This window comes from Tachyglossus aculeatus, chromosome 15, assembly GCF_015852505.1.
Source record: "Tachyglossus aculeatus isolate mTacAcu1 chromosome 15, mTacAcu1.pri, whole genome shotgun sequence".
Taxonomy (NCBI): Eukaryota; Metazoa; Chordata; class Mammalia; order Monotremata; family Tachyglossidae; genus Tachyglossus; species Tachyglossus aculeatus.
In genome coordinates, this window is record NC_052080.1 from 15,785,686 (window position 1) to 15,806,076 (window position 20,391).

Below are 20,391 nucleotides of genomic sequence, written 5' to 3' on the forward strand. Positions count from 1 at the left end.
TCATTCTGCTTCTCATTTCCTGCCCGCCCTTAAGAAAGAGACCAAAGCGTTTGAAGAACGACTCTTGAAAATGGCTTTAAAGCATCTGTGAAGAACAAATGAGACCCAAACCAGCAGAGCCGGCCCGCAATAAAGACCGCGCGATCCGGACCAGAAAAGATGTGTTTCAAATTTATGCCCCGGAACAAGAAGCCGTTCGCAGCCAACCTCTCCTACCCGGCTACTGAAGCCACCGAGGGCCCTGCCCGTCTCTTGGAAAAGGAAAAATGGAACTTCCGCCAGCGGGAAGAAGAAGCCGGAGCCTCCTTCACGGAGAGAACGGAAAATCGACCGGCGGCGGGGAGGAACGGCGAGAGATGATTAATGGCTTGTGTTCAGAGAATACGTCGGGTTTTCCTTTCGGCGTAAAGGAAATCTTTTCTGCCGGAATTAAAACTGGGGACGCTGAGATGACTAGAAACAGCTCTCTCTGAACTTTTCACAGCCCTAACCCCTCGAACGGGGGCCCACAAAAGGTGAGCACCCCCATATCCAAAGATGTTGTCTGCGCCTCAGTTTCCTCCTCTGCAAAATGGGGATAAAATATCTGATTTCCAGCCTTCTTAGACTGTGAGTCCGGCGTGGGACCATGACTGACCTGTTTTTATGCTATGTACCTCCGCACTTGATTCGTTCCTTCGATCGTATTCATCGAGCGCTTACCGCGTGCAGGGCACTGTACCAAGCGCTTGGGAAGTACGAGTCATCATCATCCTCAACCGTATTTATTGAGCGCTTACTGTGTGCAGAGCACTGTACCAAGCGCTTGGGAAGTACGAGTCCTCATCATCCTCAATCGTATTTATTGAGCGCTTACTATGTGCAGAGCACTGTACTAAGCGCTTGGGAAGTACAAATTGGCAACACACCTACCCAACAGTGGGCTCACAGTCTAAAAGGGGGAGACAGAGAACAAAACCAAACATACCAACAAAATAAAATAGATAGGATACATATGTACAAGTAAAATAGAGTAATAAATATGGCAACATATAAAGACAGTCCCTACCCAACAGCTTCATATAGTAAGCGATGAACAAATATCACTATTATTTTTCAAAAGGCTCCAGTTCCCGGCCAGCCCAAAACAGAAAGATAGGCTTTCGGTCAGCGTGGAGAGTTAAATATCGCCGATGGTTTCGAACGCAAAGATGTGTTTTATTCTTAAAACTTTCCTGGCCTTGCCCAACGCACCGCCGTTCTAAAATCCCTCTGCGAGGACTCTCTCATCATCTCCACGCTCCATTCCTCCGCTCCATCACTATCCCACCGGCGAGGCCACGCTACCCAAGAGCTTTTACATATTTCGTGGGTAAACCTCACCTATAAACGTATTTTTAAACTCTCTTCCTTGCCCTGACTTAAACCGTCTCCCCATCTGCATCGTCGGGTCCACGCGGGCAGGGATTGTGGCTACCGACGCTACTTTCGGGGATCATTCCCATGGTACGCGACTAGAGAAGTGGGATCGAAAGGGTAAAGGGAAGCGGCGTGGCTCCGTGGAAAGAGCCCGGGCTTTGGAGTCTGAGGTCATGGGTTCAAATCCCGGCTCCGCCACTTGTCGGCTGGGTGACTTGGGGGCAAGTCACTTCACTTCTCTGGGCCTCAGTTCCCTCATCTGGAAAATGGGGATGAAGACTACGAGCCCCCCGTGGGACAACCTGATCACCTTGTAACCTCCCCATTCATTCATTCATTCATTCATTCAATCGTATTTATTGAGCGCTTACTGTGTGCAGAGCACTGTACTAAGCGCTTGGGAAGTACAAGTTAGCAACAGATACAGTCCCTACCCAACAACAGGCTCCCCAGCGCTTAGAACAGTGCTTTGCACATAGTAAGCGCTTAATAAATGCTATTATTATTATCATTACTGTTACTTTTCCAAGTGCTTAGTACAGTTCTCTGCTCAGGATAAGCGTTCACCACATGTTTTTGCATATTTGATGTGGGGAGCCTAGGGGAGAGTCCAAGAACCTGTAGTGGCCCTCCCTTATATAATAATAATAATAATGTAGGTATTTCTTAGGCGCTTACTGTGTGCCAAGCACTGTTCTAAGCGCTGGAGGGGATACAAGGTGAGCGGGTTGTCCCACGTGGGGTTCACAGTCTCAATCCCCATTTTGCAGATGACGTAACTGAGGCTCAGAGAAGTGAAGTGATTTGCCCAAGGTCACACAGCTGACAAGCGGTGGAGCCGGGATTCGAACCCATGACCTCTCTCCACTGAGCCCGCGCTGCTTCTCCGGCGTAGTGGATGTCACGGCATTCGTGGATAGGGCTCAGGCCTTAAGAGTCAGGCGGTCTTGGGTTCTAATCCCAGCTCCGCCACTCAATCAATCAATCGTATTTATTGAGCGCTTACGGTGTGCAGAGCACTGTACTAAGCGCTCGTCTGCTGTGTGACCTGGGGCAAGTCATTGCCCTTCCCTGGGCCTCAGTTCCCTCATCGGCAAAATGAGGATTTGAGACAGAGTGGGACAGGGGCTGTGTCCAACACGATTTGCTCGTATCCACCCCAGCGCTTAGTACAGTCCCTGGCACGTAGTAAGCGCTTAACTAGTACCATAATTCTTCTTATTAGCATTATTATTATTATTATTAGCATCACCGGGGAACCTCCACCTTGCCCTGACCTTCATAGCCCCAGTGGGGAAGAGGGAAGCAACTGCAACCGGGCGTTTGCTCCACAAAAACCTCGGGAAGAAGAGGCTTCTGGAGTGCTTATGGTGGCCGCGGCTGTGAATGCGGATTCTGCGCCGCGGGGAGTCTCATATTCCGCCCCTGAACTTCTCCAGTCCGATCTACCGCTACTATTCCTACTGAAATACGGACAGAAGGGCTTGGAAGTCAGAGGTCGTGGGTTCGAATCTTGGCTCTGCCACCTGTCAGCTGCGTGACCTTGGGCCAGTCACTGAGCTTCTCTGCGCCTCGGTTCCCCCAGCTGGAAAATGGGGATGAAGACCGTGAGCCCCACGTGAGACAACCCGATGACCTTGGATCTACCCCGGCGCTCAGAACAGCGCTGGGCACGTAGTAAGCGCTTAACAAATACCGTCATTTACTTTATTTTAGTGAAAGCGGACTGTGTGGAAAGCACCGTACTAAGAAATTGGGGGGATACGGTTCGATAGAGTTGGTTGACGCAAGCCCTGCCCACAGTGGGCTTACAGTCTAGAGGGGGAGATATATATTAAACTAAAATATGGATAGGAAAAATGGCAGCGTATAAACCTTGTGAATATTTAAGCCAAATAACATACAGCGTATGTAAACTATACAACAATTGTCACTTACATTCTCAGGGATAATAATAATTTCCTGACCGTGAGCCCGTTGCCGGGTAGGGACCGTCTCTATATGTTGCCAACTTGTACTTCCCAAGCGCTTAGTACAGCGCTCTGCACACAGTAAGCGCTCCATAAATACGACTGAAAAAAAAAATTGCGATATTTGCTACACATTTGCCCAGCGTTGTTCTAGGGGTTGGAGTAGATACAGTGTAATTCGTTCATTCAGTCGCATTTATTGAGCGCGTACTGTGTGCCGACAGTGTAATTCATTCATTCAGTCGCATTTATTGAGCGCTTACTGCGTGCTGAGCGCTGTACTGAGCGCTTGGCAAGTCCAATTCGGCAACAGAGAGAGACAAAGAAGTCACAATCCTTATCTCGCGTGGAGCTCACATTCGAAGGCCAAAGAGGAGCTGGTATCGACTCTCCGTTTTACAGATTGGGAGACTGAGGGTGGCGAACGATGGAACCGGGATTAGAACCCAGGTTTCCTGACTCCCAGTCACGTGCGCTTTCCATTGTACCACACTGCTTCTACACCCCCCCCCCCCAACCCCTCCATCCATAAACCGCTCCCTCCTAGACGGTTCCAAGTTTCAAAAGGTTGCACTGAGCTAAGAGGCTCCCCGGGAAAAGGGACCAAATATCCCATTTGGAATAAATCTAGCCGTTGGCAACCAATCGAATACTCTGGCACTCGCCATGTTTACGATTCACTCTAAACAGCTTGACCTAATAAAGGCCTTCCACTCTCCCTCGCTAATCCCTTCAGATCTGGGTTGGATGCCTTGGGTTCTGGCGGGGCTTGGGAGCGGGGCGGAGGGGAATGGGAGGTGAAGCTGGGAACGATTTCAATTTTGCTCGAGTGGAAATCCAAACTCGGAGAGCGGAACCCCACCCGTTCCGCCCTCGGCCGCCGCGGCTCCTCCCGATCCTCCGCTCCGTCGGCGCTGCCGGGATGGGGAAAGGCTCCCTTCAGGCCCCTCCGTCCTCCTTCCCCGGGCCCTAAATGAGCCCTCCCCGTCAATCAATCATATTTATTGAGCGCTTACTCTGTGCAGAGCACTGTACTAAGCGCTTGGGAAGTACAAATTGGCAACATATAGAGACAGTCCCGTCCCTAGCCAACCAGCTCTCCTCTCCATCCCGGGCGGATGCCCAGGGAATAATAATAATAACAATAATAACAATGGCATTTAATAAACACTTACTACATGCAAAGCACCGTTCTAAGCGCTGGGGAGGTAACAAGGTGATCAGGTTGTCCCACTCGGGGCTCACAATCTTAATCCCCGTTTTGCAGACAACAGGGCCACCGAGAAGTGACTTCAATCAATCCATCAATCAATCGTATTTATTGAGCGCTTACTATGTGCAGAGCACTGTACTAAGCGCTTGGGAAGTACAAATTGGCAACACATAGAGACAGTCCCGGCTGACGATTGGCGCAGCCGGGATTTGAACCCATGACCTCCGACTCCAAAGCCCGGGCTCTTTCCACTGAGCCACGCGGCTTCTTGAACACCACCGGGCGGGCCACAGCCTCAAATCTCGGCCCGCTCCCGCATTGCGGGGTGGCTGAGCGGAACCTCAGCCTTCTGAGAAATGGGAATTCTCCATTACCATGGAAATACACCGGGCAGCCTGCCTCAGCCCCTCCTAGCAGGGACAGAAAAACAAAATTGTTCACTCATTCGGTCGTATTCTTTGAGCGCTTACTGTGTGCAGAGCACTGGACTGAGCGCTTGGGAAGGACAAGTCGGCAACATATAGAGACGTTCCCTACCCAACAACGGGCTCGCAGTCTAGAGTACAAAGGATGATAAAATAATAATAATAATAATAATGACAATATTTGGTGGTAATAATGATAATAATGATGACGGCATTTGTTAAGCGCTTACTATGTGCGAAGCACTGTTTTAAGCGCTGGGGGGATACAAGGTGATCAGGTTGTCCCACGTGGGGCTCACAGTCTTAATCCTCGTTTTGCAGATGAGGGAACTGAGGCGCGAAGAAGTGAAGTGACACAGCAGACACGGGGTGGGGCCGGGATTCGAACCCACGACCTCCAAGTCCCAAGCCCGGGCTCTTCCCGCTGAGCCACGCTGCTTCTCGTGGTATCACGCGCCGGGGTAGTTACAAGATAATCAGGTCCGGCACAGGTCCCGCCGTCTAAGCGGGGCGATCGGCTCGACTGGGAGCCCGCTGTCGGGTAGGGACCGTCTCGCTATGTTGCCAACTTGGACTTCCCAAGCGCTTAGTACAGTGCCCTGCACACAGTAAGCGCTCAATAAGTACCATTGAATGAATGAAAGAATGAATAGTGAAGCTCCATTTCGCAGAGGAAACGGATGCATAGAGAAGTGACGCTATCAGCCTCAGGTCACCAAGTAGATAGGGAGTGGGGCGGGGATTAGAACCCAGGTCTTCCAACACCGAGGCCTGTGCTATTTCCACTAATAATAATAATAATAATGATGATGGCATTTATTAAGTGCTTACTATGTGCAAAGCATCATCATCATCATCATCAACAATCGTATTTACTGAGCGCTTACTATGTGCAGAGCACTGTACTAAGCGCTTGGGAAGTACAAATTGGCAACATATAGAGACAGTCTCTACCCAACAGTGGGCTCACAGTCTAAAAGGGGGAGACAGAGAACAAAACCAAACATACTAACAAAATAAAATAAATAGAATAGATATGTACAAGTAAAATAAATAAATAGAGTAATAAATATGTACAAACATATATACATATATACAGAAAGCACTGTTCTAAGCGCTGGGGAGGTTACAAGGTGATCAGGTTGTCCCACGGGGGGCTCACAGTCTTCATCCCCATTTGACAGATGAGGGAACTGAGGCCCAGAGAAGTGAAGTGACTTGCCCAAAGTCACCCAGCTGACAGTCGGCGGAGCCGGGATTCGAACCCCTGACCTCGGACTCCAAAGCCCGGGCTCTTTCCACTGAGCCACGCTGCTTCTCACGCTAAGGCAAACAGCCTCCCATCTAGAAGAGGTTCTAACAAGCCAACCTCAGTGAGAAGTTGCTTCTCACAACCATCCAAGAAGCAGCGCGGCTCAGTGGAAGGAGCCCGGGCTTTGGAGTCCGAGGTCATGGGTTCAAATCCCGGCTCCGCCCATGGTCCGCTGGGGGACTTTGGGCCAGTCACTTCACTTCTCTGGGCCTCGGTTACCTCATCTGTAAAATGGGGATGAAGACTGTGAGCCCCCTTGGGACAACCTGATGGCCTCGTAACCTCCCCAGCGCTTAGAACAGTGCTTTGCACATAGTAAGCGCTTAATAAATGCCATTATTATTATTATTATTCTCTGGGCCTCGGTTCCCTCATCTGTAAAATGGGGATGAAGACTGTGAGCCCCCTTGGGACAACCTGATGGCCTCGTAACCTCCCCTGCGCTTAGAACAGTGCTTTGCACATAGTAAGCGCTTAATAAATGCCATTATTATTATTATTATTCTCTGGGCCTCGGTTCCCTCATCTGTAAAATGGGGAGGAAGACTGTGAGCCCCCGTGGGACAACCCGATCGCCTTGTAACCTCCCCAGCGCTTAGAACAGTGCTTCGCACATAGTAAGTGCTTAATAAATGCCATTATTATTATTATTATTCTCTGGGCCTCGGTTCCCTCATCTGTAAAATGGGGATGAAGACTGTGAGCCCCCTTGGGACAACCTGCTCGCCTTGTAACCTCCCCAGCGCTTAGAACAGTGCTTTGCACATAGTAAGCGCTTAATAATGCCATTATTATCATTATTATTCTCCGGGCCTCGGTTCCCTCACTTGTAAAATTGGGATGAAGACTGTGAGCCCCCTTGGGACAACCTGATCACCGTGTATCCTCCCCAGCGCTTTGCACATAGTAAGCGCTTAATAAATGCCATCTTTCTTATTATTATTATTATTATCCACAGAGACATCATTTTCATTTGTTCTTTTCACCTAAAAGACGCCCCCTTGGGCATCACCTCCGGGAAGCAACCGGAAAAGTCACCTGCCCTGGGATCGCGGTGTCTGTTCCTTGTCATCCTGGCTCTGCAGGTGGTCTCACTTCCCTTCATCCTCAGCCAAGTGACTCCATAAGGAAAACCGGCCGTCGGGCCAGATTTCCAGGACAACGTCCGCAGCCGGGGGAGGATGGCAGCCTCAAAACCTCCCCGGGATCCCGGCTGAAGCAGTGTGGGGGTCAACTTTCATTCATTCATTTAATCATATTTATTGAGCGCTTACTGGGTGCAGGGCACTGTACTAAGCGCTTGGGAAGGACATTCTTCCTCGGAGCCTGGTTCCACAATCGGCCAGGATTCCACATGCCCACCCACACGGCCTGGCCTTTAATTTCAACGCCACCTTTGAATAAGTTTCTCTTTCCCACCGCGAGAAAAAAACAATTCACCCATCAGCGCGGGAAATCACCCAAAATTCGCGCAATAAAAATCTGATCGTGGCCGGGCCCCTGCCCCTAAAACCGAACTTATCCTATCTCCATTCATTCATTCAATCGCATTTATTGAGCGCTTACCGTGTGCAGAGCACTGTACTAAGCGCTTGGGAAGTCCACGTTGGCAACATCTAGAGACGGTCCCTACCCAACAGCGGGCTCACAGGCTAGAAGGGGGAGACGGACAACAAAACAAATTAATAAAACACATAGAATAAATATGTACAAGTAAAATGAATAGAGTAATAAATACGTACAAACATATATACAGGTAATAATGATGGCATTTGTTAGGCGCTTACTTTGTGCCAAGCACTGTTCTAAGCGCTGGGGAGGATACACGGTGATCAGGTTGTCCCACGGGGGGCTCACGGTCTTAATCCCCATTTTACAGATGAGGTCGCTGAGGCCCAGAGAAGTTAAATGACTTGCCCAAAGTCACACAGGATGTCCCTAACGTAACCCAAACCTTAACCTCAAGCGCTTAGTACAGTGCTCTGCACATAGTAAGCGCTCAATAAATACGATTGATTGATTGATTAACCCTCCTCCTCTCAATGCATGAATTTATCTTCGTTTTTGGATTGCTGATGAAGAGACCCCCGTCCCTAACGTCGCCCAAATCTTAACCCTCCTCCTCTCGGTGAATGAATTTATCTTAGTTTTCGGATTGCTGAGGAAGAGACCCGTCTGCGACCGGACGTCTTTTTTTTTTCCTTTTAATGGCATTTATTAAGCGCTTACTATGTGCAAAGCACTGTTCTAAGCACTGTGGAGGTTACAAGGTGATCAGGTTGTCCCACGGGGGGCTCACGGTCTTAATCCTCATTTTACAGATGAGGTAACTGAGGCACAGAGAAGTCTCACCCTCTGGACTGCAGGGGATTGTGTCTACCAATTCTATTTTTATTTATAGCATTTATTAAGCGATTACTATGTGCAAAGCACTGTTCTAAGCACTGGAGAGGTTACAAGGTGATCAGGTTGTGTCTTAATCCTCATTTTACAGATGAGGTAACAGGCACAGAGAAGTCTCACCCTCTGGACTGTAAGGGATTGTGTCTACCAATTCTGGTTTTTTTTAATGGCATTTATTAAGCGCTTACTACGTGCAAAGCACTGTTCTAAGCGCTGGGGAGGTTCCAAGGTGATCAGGTTGTCCCACGGGGGGCTCACGGTCTTAAATCCTCATTTTACAGATGAGGTAACTGAGGCACAGAGAAGTCTCACCGTCTGGACTGCAAGGGATTGTGTCTACCAATTCTGTTTTTTTTAAATGGCATTTATTAAGCGCTTACTACGTGCAAAGCACTGTTCTAAGCTCTGGGGAGGTTCCAAGGTGATCAGGTTGTGTCTTAATCCTCATTTCACAGATGAGGCAACTGAGGCACAGAGAAGTCCCACACTCTGGACTGCGAGGGATTGTGTCTACCAATTCTGTTTTTTTTAATGGCATTTATTAAGCGCTAACTACGTGCAAAGCACTGTTCTAAGCGCTGGGGAGGTTCCAAGTTGATCAGGTTGTCCCACGGGGGGCTCACAGTCTTAATCCTCAATTTACAGATGAGGTAACTGAGGCACAGAGAAGTCTCACCCTCTGGACTGCGAGGGATTGTGTCTACCAATTCTGTTTTTTTTAATGGCATTTATTAAGCACTTACTACGTGCAAAGCACTGTTCTAAGCGCTCGGGGGGTTCCAAGGTGATCAGTTTGTGTCTTAATCCTCATTTTACAGATGAGGCAACTGAGGCACAGGGAAGTCTCACCCTCTGGACTGCAAGGGATTGTGTTTTCCGTTTGGTTTTGGAGGTTTGCCCCTCCAACCAACTTCTCAGGGAGGCCGCCCCGCGCCACTGTTCCCTTCCGGCTCTCTCGGCCGTCTCCTCTCCTTTTTCTCCCTCCCCTCTGCCCAGCATTTTGGACGGCTCGGGTGAAATTCCAAATAACTCCAAATATCCGGGACAAATTCTAAAAATAGTCCGTCGGGCCCAGCGGGGAATTCAACAAGGAACAAGTGGGAGGTTTAAGGGTATTATGGTATTTATCAAGGACTTTATCTATGTTAAATGCTGGGGTAGATTCGATAAATCAATCCGTGGCATTTATTGAGCAATCCTGGGTCGAGGGCAATGTACCAGAGAATCAATTAATCAATCAATCAATCGTATTTATTAAGTGCTTACTGTGTGCAGAGCACTGTACTAAGCGCTTGGGAAGTCCAAGTTGGCAACATATAGAGACGGTCCCTACCCAACAGCGGGCTCACAGTCTAGAAGGGGAAGGCAGAGAACAAAACAAAACAGAGTAACAAAATAAATAGAATAGATATGTACAAGTAAAATAAATAAATCATCAATCTATCAATCAATCAATCGTATTTATTAAGCGCTTACTGTGTGCAGAGCACTGTACTAAGCGCTTGGGAAGTCCAAGTTGGCAACATATAGAGACGGTCCCTACCCAACAGCGGGCTCACAGTCTAGAAGGGGGAGACAGAGAACAAAACAAAACATATTAACAAAATAAAATAAATACAATAGATATGTACAAGTAAAATAAATAAATAATCGATCAATCAATCAATCGTATTTATTGAGCGCTTACTGTGTGCAGAGCGTGTGTAGCGGTAATTCTTTGGAATACTGGACGAAACAGAGGCGACTAGGAGTTTGTACGTACTTATTACTCTATTTATTTATTTATTTTACTTGTACATATCTATTCTATTTATTTTATTTTGTTGATAACGTTTTGTTTTGTTCTCTGTCTCCCCCTTCTAGACTGTGAGCCCACTGTTGGGTAGGGACAGTCTTTATATGTTGCCAACTTGTACTTCCCAAGTGCTTAGTACAGTGCTCTGCACACAGTAAGCGCTCAATAAATACGATTGATTGTAACCTCTCCAGCGCTTAGAACAGTGCTTTGCACATAGTAAGCGCTCATTAAATGCAATTATTATTATTATTATTATTATTATTATTACTAAAGACCTGGGAGAGTGCAGTCCAATCCCCACGGTAGATTTGAATCCTGCCTTCAAGGAGCTTGCAATCTAGTGGGATCAGATCAGACAACATTTCCTGTCCTACGGGGGGTTCATGGTCTACGCCGTAGGGAGATCAGGGGTTAATTGTAAGATCCTTGCCGATCAGGAACATCATCATCATCATCAATCGTATTTACTGAGCGCTTACTGTGTGCAGAGCACTGTACTAAGCGCTTGGGAAGTACAAGTTGGCAACATATAGAGACAGTCCCTACCCAACAGTGGGCTCACAGGAACATATCACTTTAGTATTGTGTACGTCTCAAACACCGAGTCTACTGCTTCACATTAAGAGCTGCTAATACTGTGCCTCATTCCCATTCTGCTGATGAAGAAACTGAGGCCCTAGGAGCATTCGGTCGCATTTATCGAGCGCTTACTGTGTGCAGAGAAGCAGCGTGGCTTAGTGGAAAGACCGCGGGTTTGGGAGTTAGAGGATGAGGGTCCTAATCCCGCCTCCACCGCTTGTCTGCTGTGCGACCTTGGGCGAGTCACTTCTCTGTCCCTCAGTTACCTCATCTGTAAAATGGGGATTAAAAGTGTGAGCCCCACGTGGGACAACCTGATTAGCCTGTATCTCACCTAGTGCTTAAAAAATATCATTATGATGATTATCTGAGTTAGTTCCAGTGGCAGAGCTGAATCTAGAAGGTGGGCCGACTAATTCCTAGTTTTACTCGTTCATTCACTCAATCGTATTTATTGAGCGCTTACTGTGTGCAGAGCACTGCACTAAGCGCTGGGGAAGTACAAGTTTTTATCCTTTGTACACGATGTCACTCGGCCTCCCTAGCTGTCGGTGATTAGTCTTGTCAAGGTAATACATTTATTTCCAGGACATACAAGAAGTGGTTAGCGCAAATACAGTCGTGAAAAATCTGGAGCGCATAGTTGACCACAGACTGAAGGCATCGGTAGAGGGATGTTATTAAAACTTCAAAATGTTTCTGGGAAGCACGTTGCCCACTAATTTGGCATTCAAGAGGCGGGAAATAATCCCGTTCTCTGCACTGGTCAGACCCTACATTTTCACAAACTCCCATAGCCCCCAGAAATCGTGTTGGGCCATCGGTTGTTTCAGTGGGAAATAAAGGGATGATTCCAAGATGATTCAACGGCAATCGAAAGAGCAGAGGACTTCTATCGCGGTGAGTGAAATTCAAGAAGGTTGTGGAAGACAAAAGGGCTACCAAGAGGCGAACTACTGTACCCTATTTGCTTCTTTGATATTCTGTAGCTCTTATCCAATACTTATTGGCAAGCATTAGCCCTTTTTAGGAGAACCGATATGGGCTGCTTAAAATCATTTTCTGGTAAACAATGAATTTCAAATGGTTCCTTTTGCAACGCTAAAGGAGGACTAATTCTAGAGTTCGTACAGAATCCTGACATTTTGCTTAAGAGAGCGTTCCTGGCAGAGTCCCATCCCGTTATAGCCAATACACAGCTTTATTCTCGCCATTTATATTCCCCTATTCTTCCCTCGCGTTCCGTAAGGATTACATAATGAAAACCAGCACGCTTTCCAAAGCCAAAATGCTGTGTGTAGAACAGTCTCGGCTGCCACATTTTGCAAAGGATGCAGAGAAACTGACGAGGCCTCAGAGATGACCCACTGAAAGGGATGGAAAATGTTTCCTCATTAATGAGATTAGGGTTGTTTAGCCTGAAGAGGAGCAAACCTAGGGATGAGTTCATAACTGCCTCGAGGCGCCTAACGCTTTTGTGACCACGCTACTATAGACCCACCCACTAAAATTAAAAGAAAACAAATACTTTCATTAGGCAAGGAGCAGGGATCCTCTTAGTTAACCCAAGGAGAGAGGAAATAAACTCGACGAAACAGGGTTTGCATTGAACACGGATATCCGGAAAGCGGGGTGTTTATCCTTGCCAACTATCCCTCCCTTCCTACACTCTCTCATCTTTTCCTGACACCTCTCAAGTGATCTCCTGCCTGCTTTCTAACTCTATCCCCCCTATTTCTGCTTCTGATCCCATTCCCTTTCGCCTTGTAAAGACACTCCCACCCTTCCGCTCTCCTCACCCCCCATCTTCAATCCCCCACTCTCTGATAATTCCTTTCAGACTGCCTTCAAATTATTATTATAGTATTTGCTTAGCCGCCCTTACTGTGGGTCAAGCACTGTTCTAAGCGCTGCGGTAGATCTGGGGTAATCAGACTGGACAGAGTCTCTGTCCCACAGGAGGCTCACAGTCCAACTGGTGTTTGGTGAGCGCTTACCATGCGCAAAACGCGGGGGAAGATACAAGGTGGTCAGGTTGTCCCATGTGGGGCTCACAGTCTTCCTCCCCATTTTCCAGATGAGGCCACTGAGGCCCAGAGAAGTGAAGTGACTGGCCCAAAGTCACACAGCCGACAAGCGGCGGAGCCGGGATTCGAACCCGCGGCCTCCGACTCCCAAGCCCGTACTCTTTCCACTGAGCCACGCTGCTTCTCTAATATGCTCCAGGATCTCTTGCATTGAAAAAGCTTTTTCTAGATCCCACTGTATCCTGTAGCTATGGCTCTATCCATTCGTTTAGAACAGTGCTTTGCACATAGTAAGCGCTTAATAAATGCCATCATTATCATTATTAGACTGTGAGCCCACTGTTGGGTAGGGACTGTCTCTATATGTTGCCAACTTGTACTTCCCAAGCGCTTAGTACAGTGCTTTGCACACAGTAAGCGCTCAATAAATACGATTGATTGATTGATTAGTACAGTGCTCTGCACACAGTAAGCGCTCAATAAATACGACTGAATGAATGAATTTCAGGATATTAATTGGATGTGCAGAGCAGTGTACTTAGTACTTGGGAGGATACAACAGAGTTGGTAGAAATGATCCCTGTCCGCAAGAAACTTGCAATCTAATGGGGGATTCAATCATCGAAATCAAGTACAAATAGGGAAAGCAGTAGAATAAAAGGATATGGAGAAGCAGCGTGGCTCAGTGGAAGGAATCAGAGGTCATGGGTTCTAATTCCGACTCCGCCACTTAGCTGTGTGACTTTGGGCAAGTCACTTCACTTCTCTGTGCCTCAGTTACCTCATCTGGAAAATGGGGATGAAGACTGGGAGCCCCACGTGGGACAACCTGATCACCTTGTATCCCCCCCCAAGCGCTTAGAACAGTGCTTCGCACATAGTAAGCGCTTAACAAATACCATCATAATCATTATTTATTATATGGACAAAAGGCAGTGGGAGAAAGGGAGCGTTAAAGTTCAAAGGTGACTCAGAAAGGAGAGGGGAAATTAAGAGTTATTCAGGGAAGGCTTCTTGGAGGAGATATGATTTTAATAGGTCTTGGGAGTCAGAGGACGTGGGTTCTAATTGCTGCCACTTGTCTGCTGTGTGACCCTGGGCACGCCGCTTAACTTCTCTGTGCCTCAGTCACCTCATCTGTAAAACGGGGACGAAGATTGTGAGCCCCACGTGGGGCAACCTGATGACCGCGTATCTACCCCGGTGCTTAGAACGGTGCTTGGCACCTAGTAAGCGCTTGACAAATACCATCATCATTATTATGACGACGGTGAGAGAAATGAGACTGCAGCACAGCGAGTGGGTTGGTGATAACTTTGTACTTCCCAAGCGCTTAGTACAGTGCTCTGCACACAGTAAGCGCTCAATAAATACGATTGAATGAATGAATGAATAAAAGAATGGAGTGGGAGGGCTGGGCAGTATTTAGGTAGCAGGGAAAGAGCCGATTGAGTGTCTTAAAGCCAAGGGTAAGGAATTTCTCTTTGACGTGGAGGTTTTTGACTTGTTTTGATGTCTGTCTCCCCCCTTCTAGACTGTGAGCCCGATGTGGGCAGGGATGGTCTCTGTTGTCGAATTGTTCTTTCTAAGCATTTAGTACAGTGCTCTGCACATAGTAAGCGCTCAATGAATGAATGAATGAATGAACGCCTTCCCCCGGCTCCCGTACCTTTTCAAATTCCTGATTGGGGTTGTGTGCACATTTTGGCTCCATTTCCTCCCCTCCAATTCCCTTCTCGATCCTCTGCAATCTGGTTTGTGCTACTGAGGCCACACTCTCCAGACACTCCAATGATGTGGCCAAATTGATGACCCGCTCTCCTCTTCCTCCTTCCCATCTCCGATGTCCACGGCACTAGGGACCATTCCCTTCTGCTGACTATCACTGACTTTTTTTGACGTACTTCTCTACTGGCTCTCCTCCTAACTTTTCTTTGCAGTTGAAGACACTGGCATCCTCCCTCTAAGTCTGCCACTAAACCTTCCCCTTATTTTATCCACAACAGTCGCCGCATCTGCCCCACCCCTTCAAACAAATATCCACCACCTCCGTCCAGGTGCTCAACATGCCACAGCTAGATGACTGTATCAGCCTCTTCACTGCCTCTATTCTATTCTCTCCCCTCTTCAGTTCATATTTCACTCTAAAGTCCCCATTATTTTTTCTTAATCCTCACTCTGCACATCTCTCATCTCCTCAAAAACCTTCAATGGTTACCCATCCTCTTTGCATGAAACAGACACTACGAACCATTCCCTCTCAACCATCTAACATTTTCTCCTACTCCTCAGTTCGCTTCCTCTCCATCTGACCTCTTCGTCATGCCGTGTTCTTGTCTCTCCTCCCTCCAATTACTTGCCTTTTCCCTTCCTCCTATCTGAAAGTCCTCCCCGCTTCAAGTCCACCAGGATACAGCTCTCCCTATATTCAAAAGTTTTTGGAAATCTCACCTCCTTCAGAAGGCTTTGCCGACTGATTTTTCTTCTCCAGTATCCAAGTACCAACTCGGCACTCTTGCTTCACCTCAGCACATCCACCCTATTAACCACTCCGTATTTATTTGCATGTAAGCGCTGATTTACATTTAAGCAGTTTTTCCAAAGAGCCACCTTTTCCCCCATATCCATCCTTCCACACTCGCTGTTCCACATATCCACCTTTTCCGTCTCTTCTTCCTCTATCTGTAAAGTATTCTCCCCATTAGATGGAAAGCTTACTGATCATGCCTTTTCCACTCTTTCAATCACTTAGTACGGAGCGTCGCACACTGTAGACGCTCAATGAATTCTGCCTGATTTACCGATTGACTCTAAGTGTTTTCCCCTCTGGAACGCCAAAGACTTCACCTATCCTTTTTCATTATAGGAAGAAAAATAGGAGGACGCTGAAGCAAAGAGGTGAAGCGCTATGTTGATAATATCAAACCGGATTGGACAGCCAACCTGCAATTCTACCCGGAACCCAAAGCGTCGACTCCATGGGGGTGATAACTCCCAGTCTCGCTCATCTGGGGACTCCTAACAAGATCCGAGAATTTCCAGCTTAGGTGGTAACAGAGATACTTTGGGGAATCTCGGAAGCCCGTGGGGACTTAGAGCACGACTCAAATAATGTCACGCCTCTGTCTATCACCGCATAAACTTGGAGAAAACACGAATCTGTGCTGTTCCCAGTCAGTTTGTAGCTCGCTGTCTTTACTCCTGATTTTTCAGACTCTCAGTGAAGGCAGGCTGCGGTGTGAGCCTGGCTTTCTCACAGATTCTGGTTCCGCCTCAGTTTCTCTTCATGCCCGGTGCAGTCAAGCTAGCAAAAACAGAATCCTTTAATTCGCTCCAAGACTACTAGTCTTTAAGTCCGCTGTGGGCGGGTCTCATGTTTCTTTTTTGGTTTTACCTCCACGACTGCACAAGCTCGCTGCTCAGGAAAATGCTCTCCATCCCGTAGGAGCTCAGTACATTGCTTTGTACACAGAAAGCGCTCAGTACAGTGTTCTGCAGCCAGTAAGGGTTTGGTAAATACTGACGATGCTGATAATATTGCTGATGAGGATACTGCCGAGTTTACCTCCAGGAGATGGGCGCTAGTTTAAATTCTTCCTGAGAAATAAGGGGTAATGGACAGAAACTGGCACTTCAGAAATTGCTGGAAAAGGAGGGTTTTAAATCCGGCCTGTAAATGTATGACAAGCAAAGGAGTAATGAATCTACTAATAACCTCCTCTAATAATAAATCATGATGGCATTTGTTAAGCGCTTACTATGTGCAAAGCACTGCTCTAAGCGCTGGGGGGGATACAAGGTGATCAGGTTGTCCCACGGGGGGCTCACAGTCTTCATCCCCATTTTCCAGATGAGGTAACTGAGGCCCAGAGAAGTGAAGTGACTTGCCCAAGATCACACAGCAGAAGTGGCGGAGTCGGGATTAGAACCCATGACCTCTGACTCCCAAACCCGGACTCTTTCCACCGAGCCACGCTGCTTCTAACATTTCATCTTGGAAGTTCCATTTACCTGATCCTCTTCAAGTAAATACAGAACTGACATATTTTCCTTTCCTGATTGAACTTACAACGCGTGAGGGAAATAGGAACATTTTCATTCAGGAAAGAACGCCGCTCAGTAAGCCAACTCTCACCCACACAGGAAATCTCTCATGTCCCGGCTACTGTGCGGCCTTTCATTTTACAGCTAAATGGCTTTCTGATTATCTTCTCCCACGGTACGCCTTCAACTCAAGTGATATGAAATGTTATTAAAAAGTAACGTTCGTCTGGTTTGACAATTATATTAGTAAACACTGGGGTCTCCGGAGGCTATATATCACGCTAGCAGACACTAACGGCTTTTATTAACATATGCAGTAGCACTTTGTCAACCTTCCTGTTACTCTAAATTCACAGATCTACGCTCACACACATACGCATACGAACACGGACTCACAGATGCCGACAGAGTTCATACAATTTTCGGGATGGAGACTGTATAATAATCACAATTGAGGTATTTGTTAAGTGATTTCTTGGATGGAATTTGTTAAGCTTTTGATTTTTAATGCTATTTGTTAAACACTTACTACGCGCCAAGCCTTCGTTGTACTAAGTGCTGGAGTAGAGACAAATTAATCAGCCCCCTGTGGGACTCACAGTCTTAATCCCCATTTTATATATGAGGTAACGGAGGTACAGAGAAGTTAAGTGACTCACCCGAGGTCGAACAGCAGACATTTGGAGGAGCCGGGATTAGAACCCAGGTCTTCCGAACCACAGGCTTGTCCTCCATCTCTAGTCCCTGCTGCTTTCCACGCAGAAACCTGTGAATGGAGAGTAAGAAAGCAACAGTCTTAATGTGACCCTCAATCAATCAATCAATCGTATTTATTGAGCGCTTACTGTGTGCAGAGCACTGTACTAAGCACTTGGGAAGTACAAGTTGGCAACATATAGAGACAGTCCCTACCCAACAGTGGGCTCACAGTCTAGAAGGGGGAGACAGGGAACAAAACATATTAACAAAATAAAATAAATAGAATAGATATGTACAAGTAAAATAAATAAAATACATTTTGGAACATCTACCCCACAGGTCCTGGAAGATTGCTACGGGGAACCTCCAGGGCATCTTTCCTTTAAACTTTAGTAAAATAAGTTTAAGTTTAGTAAGCTTAAAGTAAACTTGTACTTCCCAAGCGCTTAGTACAGTGCTCTGCACACAGTAAGTGCTCAATCAATACGACTGGATGAATGAATAAAGAGTTGAAAATGTATAATTTGTCCTCCTGAGGACAAAGAACAGGAAATCTTCCTGCAGGGTAACAAAGTATCCCCAATGATCTGGTCCAGATCCCTTTCCCCAGGCCGAATACAACCCCCCCACCCCATCCCGGCCCCATATCTTTCGTCTGTTCTTCCTGTTGAATCCCATAGGGAGGAAACCTAGAATTCTCCCCTAGCCACGCAGAACATTCATTTCATTTCAGTTGAATTTTGCCAGGACTGGGGTCTAAACACTAGCAGCAACACTCTTTGTCATCAACCCGTGGGGAGATGGGGGAGCAGAAAAATTCTGCTCTTTCCGACACTTCCTGGGAAGTCGGCCCCATATTCTTTCCTAATTCCTCAGCTTCCCTCTGCCTCCCCTTCTCTCTCTCTCCGCATTATAAGCTCTAGACAGAAGGACTCCGGCCCCCTGTGCTATGTCCCCTGTAGCCTCATTGTGAATTTTTCCAGCCTCAAAGTCGACTTTAATCTCTCCTAGCTGAAGTTCGGCCTAAGACCCAGGAATGGAGTTCCCGTTGAGCCGCTGTGAAGGCTGGAGATACTTTCCCTCCACATATTTTATAGGGAGAGCATTGGGGGGGGGATGCATTGTAAACCACAGGCCTGGCTTCAAATCGTCTGTCAATCTCATCATTTCCTCCTCATCGGCAAATAATCACAGCCCGGAATGAAAATATATTTGCTGTCTTTAAACATAAGAGCACGCATTTAAGGGAAGACATAAAGAGGGCTTTGTTTTGCAACCGTTGGGCTAGGCAGAGCTCTCCAGAGTATAGGATATGAATAGCGTGGCAGGAGCTAGTGGAATTCTTCTTTCCTTCTCCCCTTTCTTTAGGAATGTGTCAGGAAAATATAGGGAAATGGAAACAGATATGATTAATCAAAGGCTCCGTTGTGAATAACTGGGAAGGATCCCTAGGCCGAAGGAAACTTGGACTGTTTGAGTGCTCTGAAGTGAGACAGGCATATGGAATTACCGGTCCTTTCATTCATTCATTCATTCGGTAGCATTTACCGAGCGCTTGCTGTGTGAAGAGCACTGTACTGAGCGCTTGGGAAATATAAGTCACCCTCTCTGCCCTTGGTTGTGCTCTAAACTTCTTTCATCTTCTGTCACCAGGCCAGCCAGATACAAGCTGGATGGGATTTGGCTGCCCAGAGCATTTTGCTCTGTTGTCTTCCTGCGGTCGGAGAGGTTATTAAAGACAAAGCAGGGAGCGGGAAGGAACCCTAGCAGCCCGGGAAAGTCTCTTCATTTAAGCAGAATGCAAACAGCACCTATTTTCCCAATAAAAAATGACCGTCCACATTGGAGTGGACACAATCACCCTTCCTTCACGACCAAAAGGGAGCTATTCATTGGCTAGAGAAAAGCATCTGAGGGGAATGAACGTATTCTCTTACCCTAATGCTCCCAGTAAAAGACTTCAATCTTATCTCCGAAGAGGTACACAATAAATAGGATTGTGGTTTGCAAATGAATACGCTGGTTGTGAGCAGGGAACGGGTCTGTTTATTGTTGGAGCGTATTCTCCCAAGAGCTTAGGACAGCGCTCTTGCACTCAGTAAGCGCTCAATAAATTTGACTGGCTGAATGAAAGATTTCTACAAAACTTTGCTTTGGCTGGATTCCTCCAATTAAAACATTGCTTTTGAATCTGCTGCTCCCATCTCCTCCTCTTAGTTGTTAATAATAATATTTATTAAGCACTTACTATGTGCAAAGCACTGTTCTAAGCCCCGGGGAGGTTACAAGGTGATCGGTTGTCCCACGGGGGGGCTCACAGTCTTCCTCCCCATTTTCCAGATGAGGTAACTGAGGCACAGAGAAGTGAAGTGACTTGCCCAAAGTCACACAGCTAATTGGCAGAGCCGGGATTTGAACCCATGACCTCTGACTCCAAAGCCCGCGCTCTTTCCACTGAGCCACACCGCTTCTCTAAGCGTGTTCTCCCAGAAGGGTCTGATTGAGGCCTCCTCAAGCCCAGAA

General features: G+C 47.1%; 1 long non-coding RNA gene across 1 annotated transcript; it reads left to right on the forward strand.

The window, feature by feature from the left end:
- The first annotated feature begins 6 nt into the window (after positions 1–6).
- Positions 7–16,283, forward strand: LOC119937732. Its single transcript, XR_005454192.1, has 2 exons — positions 7–515; positions 15,992–16,283. It is a non-coding gene; the product is annotated as an uncharacterized LOC119937732 (long non-coding RNA).
- Positions 16,284–20,391: the final 4,108 nt, after the last annotated feature.